Source organism: Saccostrea echinata, unplaced genomic scaffold, assembly GCF_033153115.1.
Source record: "Saccostrea echinata isolate AGI-Se365-2 ecotype Australia unplaced genomic scaffold, CSIRO_AGI_Sech_v1 ptg000005l, whole genome shotgun sequence".
NCBI classification, from domain to species: Eukaryota; Metazoa; Mollusca; class Bivalvia; order Ostreida; family Ostreidae; genus Saccostrea; species Saccostrea echinata.
The window spans coordinates 12,233,445-12,242,500 of NW_026889754.1; the positions used below are offsets into that span (position 1 = coordinate 12,233,445).

At 33.1% G+C, this 9,056-nt stretch overlaps 1 pseudogene; it reads right to left on the reverse strand.

Annotated features, from left to right (window-relative positions):
• Positions 1-203: 203 nt before the first annotated feature.
• Positions 204-3,807, reverse strand: LOC133179664 (piggyBac transposable element-derived protein 4-like; annotated as a pseudogene).
• Positions 3,808-9,056: the final 5,249 nt, after the last annotated feature.

The window sequence follows — 9,056 nt, forward strand, 5'->3', positions numbered from 1 at the left end:
TTTCTTAAAACAATTTCTGTCACTTGATAAACAAAGAGGAACTTGGCATGATGGACAAAATACAAGTGTCTTATAACTAGGAGACTTCTTCTTTAAAATTATTGCCTCGGCATTACAAAATGTACAATCTTTTCTCTTATCTAAAAATTCAGGTATACATTTAACAACACTTTCTTTTGATACACACATTTCATTCAAACCCATCAGTGACAAAGCAAGTGATTCACGGAATTCAAGTTGTCCAAACCCTGAAGAACAATTTGTAATCTTACTTTCATGCGATTTTCTAAATTCTTGAAAAAGAATGTAAGAATTCACAACCATTATATCTAATAAATGAAAAAAACAGAACTTTCCACCAATGGTATTGTGTTCTTATATAAGATGGATATTTGTTTGTAAACTGGTTTGAAAGATCAACAGCTCCCATACATTTATTATAATCAGTTGCTACTACAGGTTGTACTAGTTCTTTTTTGTTCCAAGTTAATCTAGATTTCATAGTGCGTTCACAAACAGTCGTAGCTGAACCCTGATGTAAAGGTGACATAAAAGTGACTACTTTACAGTCTTTCCACTGAACAAATACAAATTCATCAACTCGGTGCCATCTAAAGTCACCACGTGTTGCTACTCTTTCCCAAATGTTTACATCTCTAAGTTCATCAGGTATAGATAAACTGTTTGATTTCAGTACCCCAACAAGGTAAAGTTTCATTGCAAACAATTCTTTGCCAAGAGCTAAAGATGTATAAAAACAATCAGTAAAAAGCCTATACCCTTGATCAAAAAGGGATTCACATAATCTAAGTGTTACATTGTATCCAATACCTTTTGCACGATCAGTAAATATGGTGTTCTTTTTACCAAGGTAAACAAAAAAGTCATATGTGTACCCAGACATGTTACAAGCTACAACCCAAAGCTTTATACCAAAGCGAATAGGCTTGTCTTTAATAAATTCACGAATACCAGAAAACTTATGTTTTGATGAAACCATTCTCTCATCTACAGCTATTTCCCTGTGTGGCTGGTATAATTCCTTTGACTTTTCTTTCACATGGTCAACCAATGACTGTACACGCATCAACTTCTCAGCTGTTAAAAATAAGATTGAAAGCAATGTAAACTGTACTTCACTGACCCTATTTGTAGTTTTCTGTAGAAATGCTACATTTAAAGATAAATTGCAAAAAGTATTAATGTACTGGGATACCCTTTTAGAAAAAAATGCTGTAATTCAGTCATTTACTTTTGTTCAAGAACTGCAATGCAAGCATTAATTTCTTGACTTATTAGCTTCAGAGACTGAGTTAACATTTATGTTACATACATGTAAATGCAACTGTGACATATTTACAAGCTAATTGAAGGGTATAAATGTCACAAATCTTCCTCAAGTACAAAGACATAATACATAAAAACAGTAAGAGAAACCTTTGTTGATATCAGCTGGAGGTGTTACTTGTATGAAGGATAAGATGGCCTGAAATCTAGTTCTCGACATAACTCCTGGTACTGGGTTGTTCCAATAGAGAGCCTGCGTTGACCAATACCTTTCTAGCGTCTGGAACTTTACCACAGACATGTATAAAATAATTCCGAGAAATCTGAAACAAAAGTACATGTATTTCTTTTAAATGGTTATGGTTCAAGTTATGCTGACCTTAGATAATAAGGAATCTAAGTTAGCATTAGTTTCATGTATGAATTGAGTTGTAAGATATTTCATATTTAGTGATTTGATGATGTAAATTAGTTGAATCTGATACATGAAGAAACATTTGTTTAAAAAAAACTATTACCCTCTGAATAATGAAGCCACGCCCTCAAGCATAGCAACTATCAACATTGCTTGACGCCATTTAATATTAAAAATATTATATTGAATGTGCAGAATTTATGCACACAGGGTTCATTGTTCACTGTAATATTTGTATAAAAAATTCAGTATAATATAATAAATATTGCATGTTACTTTGTAGTTGAGTGAAACATTGAAAATTTTCATCCCTTGAAAACCATTGTCAATCTCAGCTGCACCTTGGTTGACAATAGTTTTCTTGGGGTGAAATTTTCCATGTTACATGCAACTACATGCAGTACATACTTATATAATATGTTATTGCAGTATACAGCATGTATGGTAAATGCAAATGACTCATAGGTAATACAAAAATAGCCTGAGTTGGTAAAGGTGATATTGAGGAAATTCACTTTATAATCTAAATTACATTAATTTAGAATGAGTAATACCTGTACAATTCCTCTACAGTGAGAGGAGTCCAAATCCCTTAACTTGCATAGGATGACCTTTCCCCTCTAGATATAAGTATTTAGGCATGATGATTGGTGGCCACACAGATCGAAAAAACCAAAGCCTCCGTCAAAAACAGTCTAAAAAAATCAACTGGTTCTCTGAACTGCCTAGCGCCATATCTGAAAGAAAACTGGGCATATAAGACTTAAAGTATTTCTCATAACCCTGCTTATGAATTTGGGAGCACATTCATAAAGAGAGTGAATAATTTTTCATGTTTTGTTTTCTCTAAACTATGCATGTCTATGGTATATATTAAATTGTATGAGTTTTTTGCTATATTTAACCTTAAGAGCCGTCCCAACTGAATGCTAGGCTGTCTTTCTGGATGAAATGCGACAGTTCTCGGATCTGGTGCCCCTGTGTCCACTACATTAGCATCTCTCCAGTGCATATCTGGGTTTGCGAGTGGATCATCACTGGCAGAAATCTGTGAACTCCCCACTGAAGATTGGGATACCAATTCCCTTTTAAAATTAAATATATTTTTAAAATAACAAACACACTGCAATACATTTGTCCTCTACTGACCCTATAATTTTTCATAGTACACCACACCCCAATCACAATATTAATATAACATTAGTTGGGAATAGAAGTATTTGAAATGACGGTTAAAATATTTTAGATGTAAGTCCATGTCTTTTTGTTGAAATTTTAAATTCTTTTTAAATTGCTATGCTTTTGTTCAAAGTTCCAAATGACTTTCGGGTTGTGGTGGTGGTGGGATGGGGGTAGGGGGGCTGCAGTTCTCAACTGGCATGAAAATAATTTGTCTTGTTTGGTGCTACATGTACCCCCCCCCCCCCATGAAATTAGAATTGTGGAGTTTGGACAAGTTATATATCTTGAACATTTATATATTTTTTTTGGCTTGACAAACTTATAAGAAAGTAAACTGTCTCAGATCATATTGGAAAGAAATAATCTGTCTACTAGCATTGAAATAAAAAAAGACTTTGCCCCTAACCCCCCCCCCCCCCCCAAAAAAAAAAAAAAAAAAAAATAGTCGCTTCCCTTAGAGAACCGAACCACATTCTGGTCAGTCAATTATTACTTGACTCCCGTCCTCATAATCACTGAACTAGGCCGAGGATATTACTTTATATGTATCATTTGTATACCCCGTTCGAAATGCAAATATCAGCAACGCGCAACATGCCGCGTTCCTGACCTTGACTGGACCTTAAAAATATATCACTATGTCTCAACGCTAAATAATTTTTTGTAAATTGTTAAATTTTTCCCCCTCATTAGTAAGTTTCAATACTTTTATAAATATAGGTACTTTCTTTCATGAAATTGCAAATACACATCAAATTGATAATTTTCCTGATCAAAATTCTGACCAGTGTGTAAAAACAGTAGATCTAGACTTACATGTCATCAATATTAAACACAGGATCGCTTGGGTCATCATCAAGTGCATCCTGTAACAAGAGATCTAGGGCATCCTCTTCATCTGACGATATCAGGTCGTTTTCCATGGTCAAGCAGAATAAGTAGACTGTAGTTTAAAGATAAATTCTTCCGAGCGTCTGCTGTGTTGTTTTCAGTAGAAACGGAAACACGTGGTGTCCATGCATCTGCACATGTGATGCGGGTACGGAAGGACAATAATATGCGGAATTATGTTCCGAAAAAAAAGAAGATAAAACCTTCATAATAAATATTTCATGTCTTCCGATGCAGCATCTTAATAATTAACAAAATCCTTCTACAATGTTTGATGTAGGTTATAATTTTTAAATAATCACTCAATTAAGCCTACGTGTACATGAATAGCATATTTAATACTGGTATGTTGACGAAACCTCTAACATTTCTGCGTTGAAATAGATCCTAATCAGAATAAATAAATAAATAAATAAAGTAAATAAATAAATAAATAACTATTCAGTATTGTTTTAAATTCCATGCATATACTATACTTCTATTTTTTAGAGGTACATCTATACCATGTATATGTAATAAATCGTGTCACAACTCAAATCTTTCACATTACGTTGTATCACTTTTTTATTAAAATTAACAATTTTTCGTCCGAGAATGCAAAACTTAAACTATTGTAGAAAGGCGAATACGTATCAGATTTTGATGAAATAAAAACTAATGAATAGGAAATTTTCCGTACTATTACCATCTAGATTTAGTTTTGCCTATTTCCATACCGAAATATGAGTAAAAACTCCTTTTATTTAAACTTGGCCAAAATTTCCCTTGAAAAACGGAAAAGTGATCAAATTTTATAAATTTTCACCAAAAAAAAAAAGGAAAGAATTAAAAAAATATTTATATACTCTGGAAGCTTAGGACACTGTCTTTTTGACAGTATTTGACAAAATTTATTTTACGCTGAATTTAAAATTTCACCAGTCGTACAAAAAAGCAATGTTGCATATCAAAATAACGTCATTTTGCAAAACTATACTCTAACATAAAAAATTGATATACTTGTTTCAAGTAAAAAATTCAATTGTGAATTTTATATAGAAAGAAAGTACATAAAATTTCCTAAACATTCATACTAAACATTATAATATTGTTTGTAAATTAAGCTCAACAGCGATGTGTGAAAAACACGCATGCCTCATTTTTTGCGCCACCGGTCAAATTGACCGATACGGAAGTGAACGCTACCATTAAGCCACCATTAACGATTGCTTAAAGATGGTCTTTCGTCCAGTGGTAGCAACTGTTCCTTCGTCAAACGTAGATTTTTTTTCATGAACAGATCAATGGTCCAGACTTCATCTGGAAAAGAAAAGACCATTCATGGAGACTTAAAGCTGCACTTGAAGAGAAAAAGGACCAAGTACATGTAGTACAGGGCGAGGAGATCCATATACTTTCCCCTCTCATGATGAACATAGGAATCATGTTACTGGACAAGTATTTAAAAAAAGAACAAATAATAAATATGTTAATGTAATATGCTTTGAAAATTTGAATTCTAAGTATATTGGCTTCATTATTTCTTCAAACTATTCAATGTTTTTTTAATTCTGAAGCTTGCATGGATTTGTACGCCTGTTGACAAAGTGATTAAGAAGAAGATTCAATGTTTAATGGATGAAGGTGTCACCAGAGTGGCTGAAATGAAGAGTCACACAGAAAAGATGCTTCTATTCATTAGATAAGGACCCCTGAAATGTGATATTAAACAAGGCGGGTCATGTAATCTAGATGTCAATACAATTCTCTAAATTGATATAATAATCGAACAAAGTCAGGTCATACAATCTAGATGTCAATATAATTCTCTAACTTGATATAATAATCAAACAAGGTCAGGTCATATGATCTAGATGTCAATATAATTCTCTATATTGATATAAAAAAATTAAATGTACATGTACTTTTAATGAAATATATTCTAAAATGATTTGCATATTTAAAAGCCAGGAAGAAAAGTAGGAGAAAATGATATGCATGTTTTAATTGTCATTGTAGATTTTCCAAGGTCGAGAAAGAAAATTTTGACTTGATGTTGCAAGAATACAAGTCTATGAATGATAAAGACAGCTTCCATCTCAATACCTGAATATATGCAGGGTTTTATTTTTATTAATTCGTTAGTATTTCATTATCTAGTAAATTAGTATTTAAAAATTTGCAGAAAATTCTACTTGGAAACCTATATTTGCTAATTCAGACATTCGTCTAACTTTCTTGTGTACATTTAAAGACTGATGTAACATGTTAAATCGCTACACCTTTTTATGCCCCGGGATCGAAAGATCCCTGGGGTATTGTCTGTCAACTTTAACCTAGCCCATAACTACTGCGTCCTTTACAGCAATGCATGACGACCACTTTCTGATAGGAGAGCATCGCTATAACTTTCAGCAGATGAGCACATATGATAAAGGAAAGCTAAAATGGTAATTTTTCCTCAGAAAGGCTTACTGTTACTTTCGTCGTCATGTTCAGAATAAATGTGAAAGTCAGATCATAATCAGCATATTAATTTTTCAATAAGATTAATAACTAGATGCGATCTCGTTGCGAGCAACGAGTGGGTCTTCCGTCCGATTTTTGATAAGATGAGATCAGAATTTGGCTTAGATTTTTGTTCAAATATAATGATAAAAATAAATTGTTAAGACGAAAATTTTGCTTCAGTAGTGTGTATTAAAATATTGATCATTAAAGAGTTATAGATTAAAGACTTTCGGCCCGTCCTGGCCCCTATTTTGAGGGGCCAGTCCTTTTCTCTTGGTATCTTCTTATAGCTCTCATGATTTTGAACATTTTTGTTCAACAACTATTCTGAAATTCTTTTTCGCTTCCGAGATATATGCAAAAGAAATATTTAGGGGCTGGCCCTTCAACTCCTTAATGGGGGCGTTTAGCAAAAATGAAAAGGTTACATATTGTTTAAAAACTTATTTTGAACATCTTTTATTCAACACTGCTTATCAAAATATTTCCCAATTTCGAGATATAGAGTGCCAAAGATTTGTCATTCTGGCCCCTTGTGGCCCCTAATTATATAACATATGATGTGAATATTATGTAATATATAGTTGTAAATTGTAGAGATAAACATTTTTGCTTCAGTAATGAATTACAAAATATTGAGCATTAAAGAGTTATTCATCAAAGACTCTCGGCCCCTATTCTGAGGGGCCAGTCCCTTTTTCTTCATATCACTTTAAAGCTCTTATGATTTTGAACATTTTTTGTTCAACAACTATTCAGAAATTCTTTTTCGTTTCCCAGATATTTGCAAAAGAAACATTTAGGGGCCGGCCCTTTAACTCCTTACTGGGGACGTTAAGCAAAAAATAAAAGGTTGCATATTGTTTAGAACATTATTTTGAACATCTTTTGTTCAGTATTGCTTATCAAAATATTTCTCACTTTTGAGATATATAGCGTTAAAGATTTTGCATTTTGGCCCCTTATGTCCCCTAATTATGTAACATATAATGTGATTATCATAATATGTAGTTGTAAATCGTTAATATTAACATTTTTGCTTCAGTAATGCATTACAAAATATTGATCGTTAATGAGTTATTGATAAATGACTTTCGGTCCCTCTCGGCCCTTATTTTGAGGGGCCAGCCCCTTTTTCTTCATACCACTTTAAAGCTCTTATGATTTTGAACACTTTTCGTTCAACAACTATTCAGAAATTCTTTTTCGTTTCCGAGATATTAGCAAAAGAAGTATTTAGGGGCCGGCCCTTTAACTCCTTAATGGGGACGTTTAGAGAAAAATGAAACGTTGCATATTGTTTAAAACCTTATTTTGCACATCTTTTGTTCAATATTGCTTATCAAAATATTTCCCACTTTTGAAATATAAAGCATCAAAGATTTTGCATTCTGGCCCCTAATGGCCCCTAATTATGTAACATCTGATGTAAATATTATAATATATAGTTGTAAATTGTTGAGTTAAACATTTTTGCTTCAATAATGCATTACAAAATTTTGATCGTTAAAGAGCTATAGACTAAAGACTTTCGGCCCCTCTCGGCCCCTAATGTGATGAGTCAGCCCTTTTTCTTTGATATCATATTAAAGATCTTGTAATTCTACACAATTTCTATTCAATATGTTTTTAGAAAATCTCTATAGTTTTAGAGATATGATAAAAAAAGTCTCGAAAATTCACTCCTGATTCATGTCTTAAATTTCGACCCCTACCGAGCTTCCATACTAGGTACTTCCGGAAAATTTGAAACCCAGGTGCAAAACTTCAACATGTCGTCTATAATCGCTGAAAATTTCAGCGCTCTAGCTTTTGCCGTTTTTTAGTTTTTGTGTCGACAAAATGGTTATCTGAAAATCGATTAAAGGGCGATAACTTCCGACCGGAAGTGAATTTTAAGGATTTGAACAAAAAAAGGATCATCTTCGGATCAAAAGGCATTACCCCTGTAAATTTCATGAAAATCGATCGAACCCTTTGCGAGATATCTTCTGCACAAAAATTGTAAAGAAAAAGTGGAATAATAATAATAACTAGATGCGATCTCGTTGCGAGCAACGAGTGGGTCTTCCGTCCGATTTTTGATAAGATGAGATACGAATTTGACTGAGATTTTCGTTCATAAATGTATAAATAGTGAAAACGTACAATTTGCTTCAGTGATGTTTAACAAAATTTTGATCATTATGGCACCAGAAAACGTAATATTTGATGAAGATTTTAAAATATTTATAGTAGCACATCGTGAAGATGAACATTACTGTAAAAGGGTTATAGATGAAAGACTTTTAGCCCCTCTGAGCCCCTAATTCGAGGGGTCTTGATATCACATGAAAGGTCTTGTAATTCTGAAGAATTTTCGTTCAACAACTATTCAGTTTTCGAGATATGTAGACTTGAAATATTTAGGGGCCATCCCTTTAAGTCCTGATAGGGGCTGTTTGGGGAAAATACAAAGGATGCACATTGTTCAGATCATCATTCTAAACAACTTTTGTTCAATATTGCTTTTCAAAATGTTTCCCCTTTTCGAGATATAAAGCGTCAAAGATTAAGCATTCTGGCCCCTTATGGCCCCTAATGACGTAATATTTGAAGAAAATTTTAAGATATATAGTTGCAGATTGTGAAGATGAACATTTTTGCTTCAATAATTAATAACAAAATATTTAACGTTAAGGAGTTATAGATGAAAGACTTTTGGCCCCTCTAAGCCCCTAATTTGAGGGGTCAGCCCCTTTTTCTTGAGATCACTTGAAAGGTCTTGTAATTCTGAAGACTTTTTGTTCAA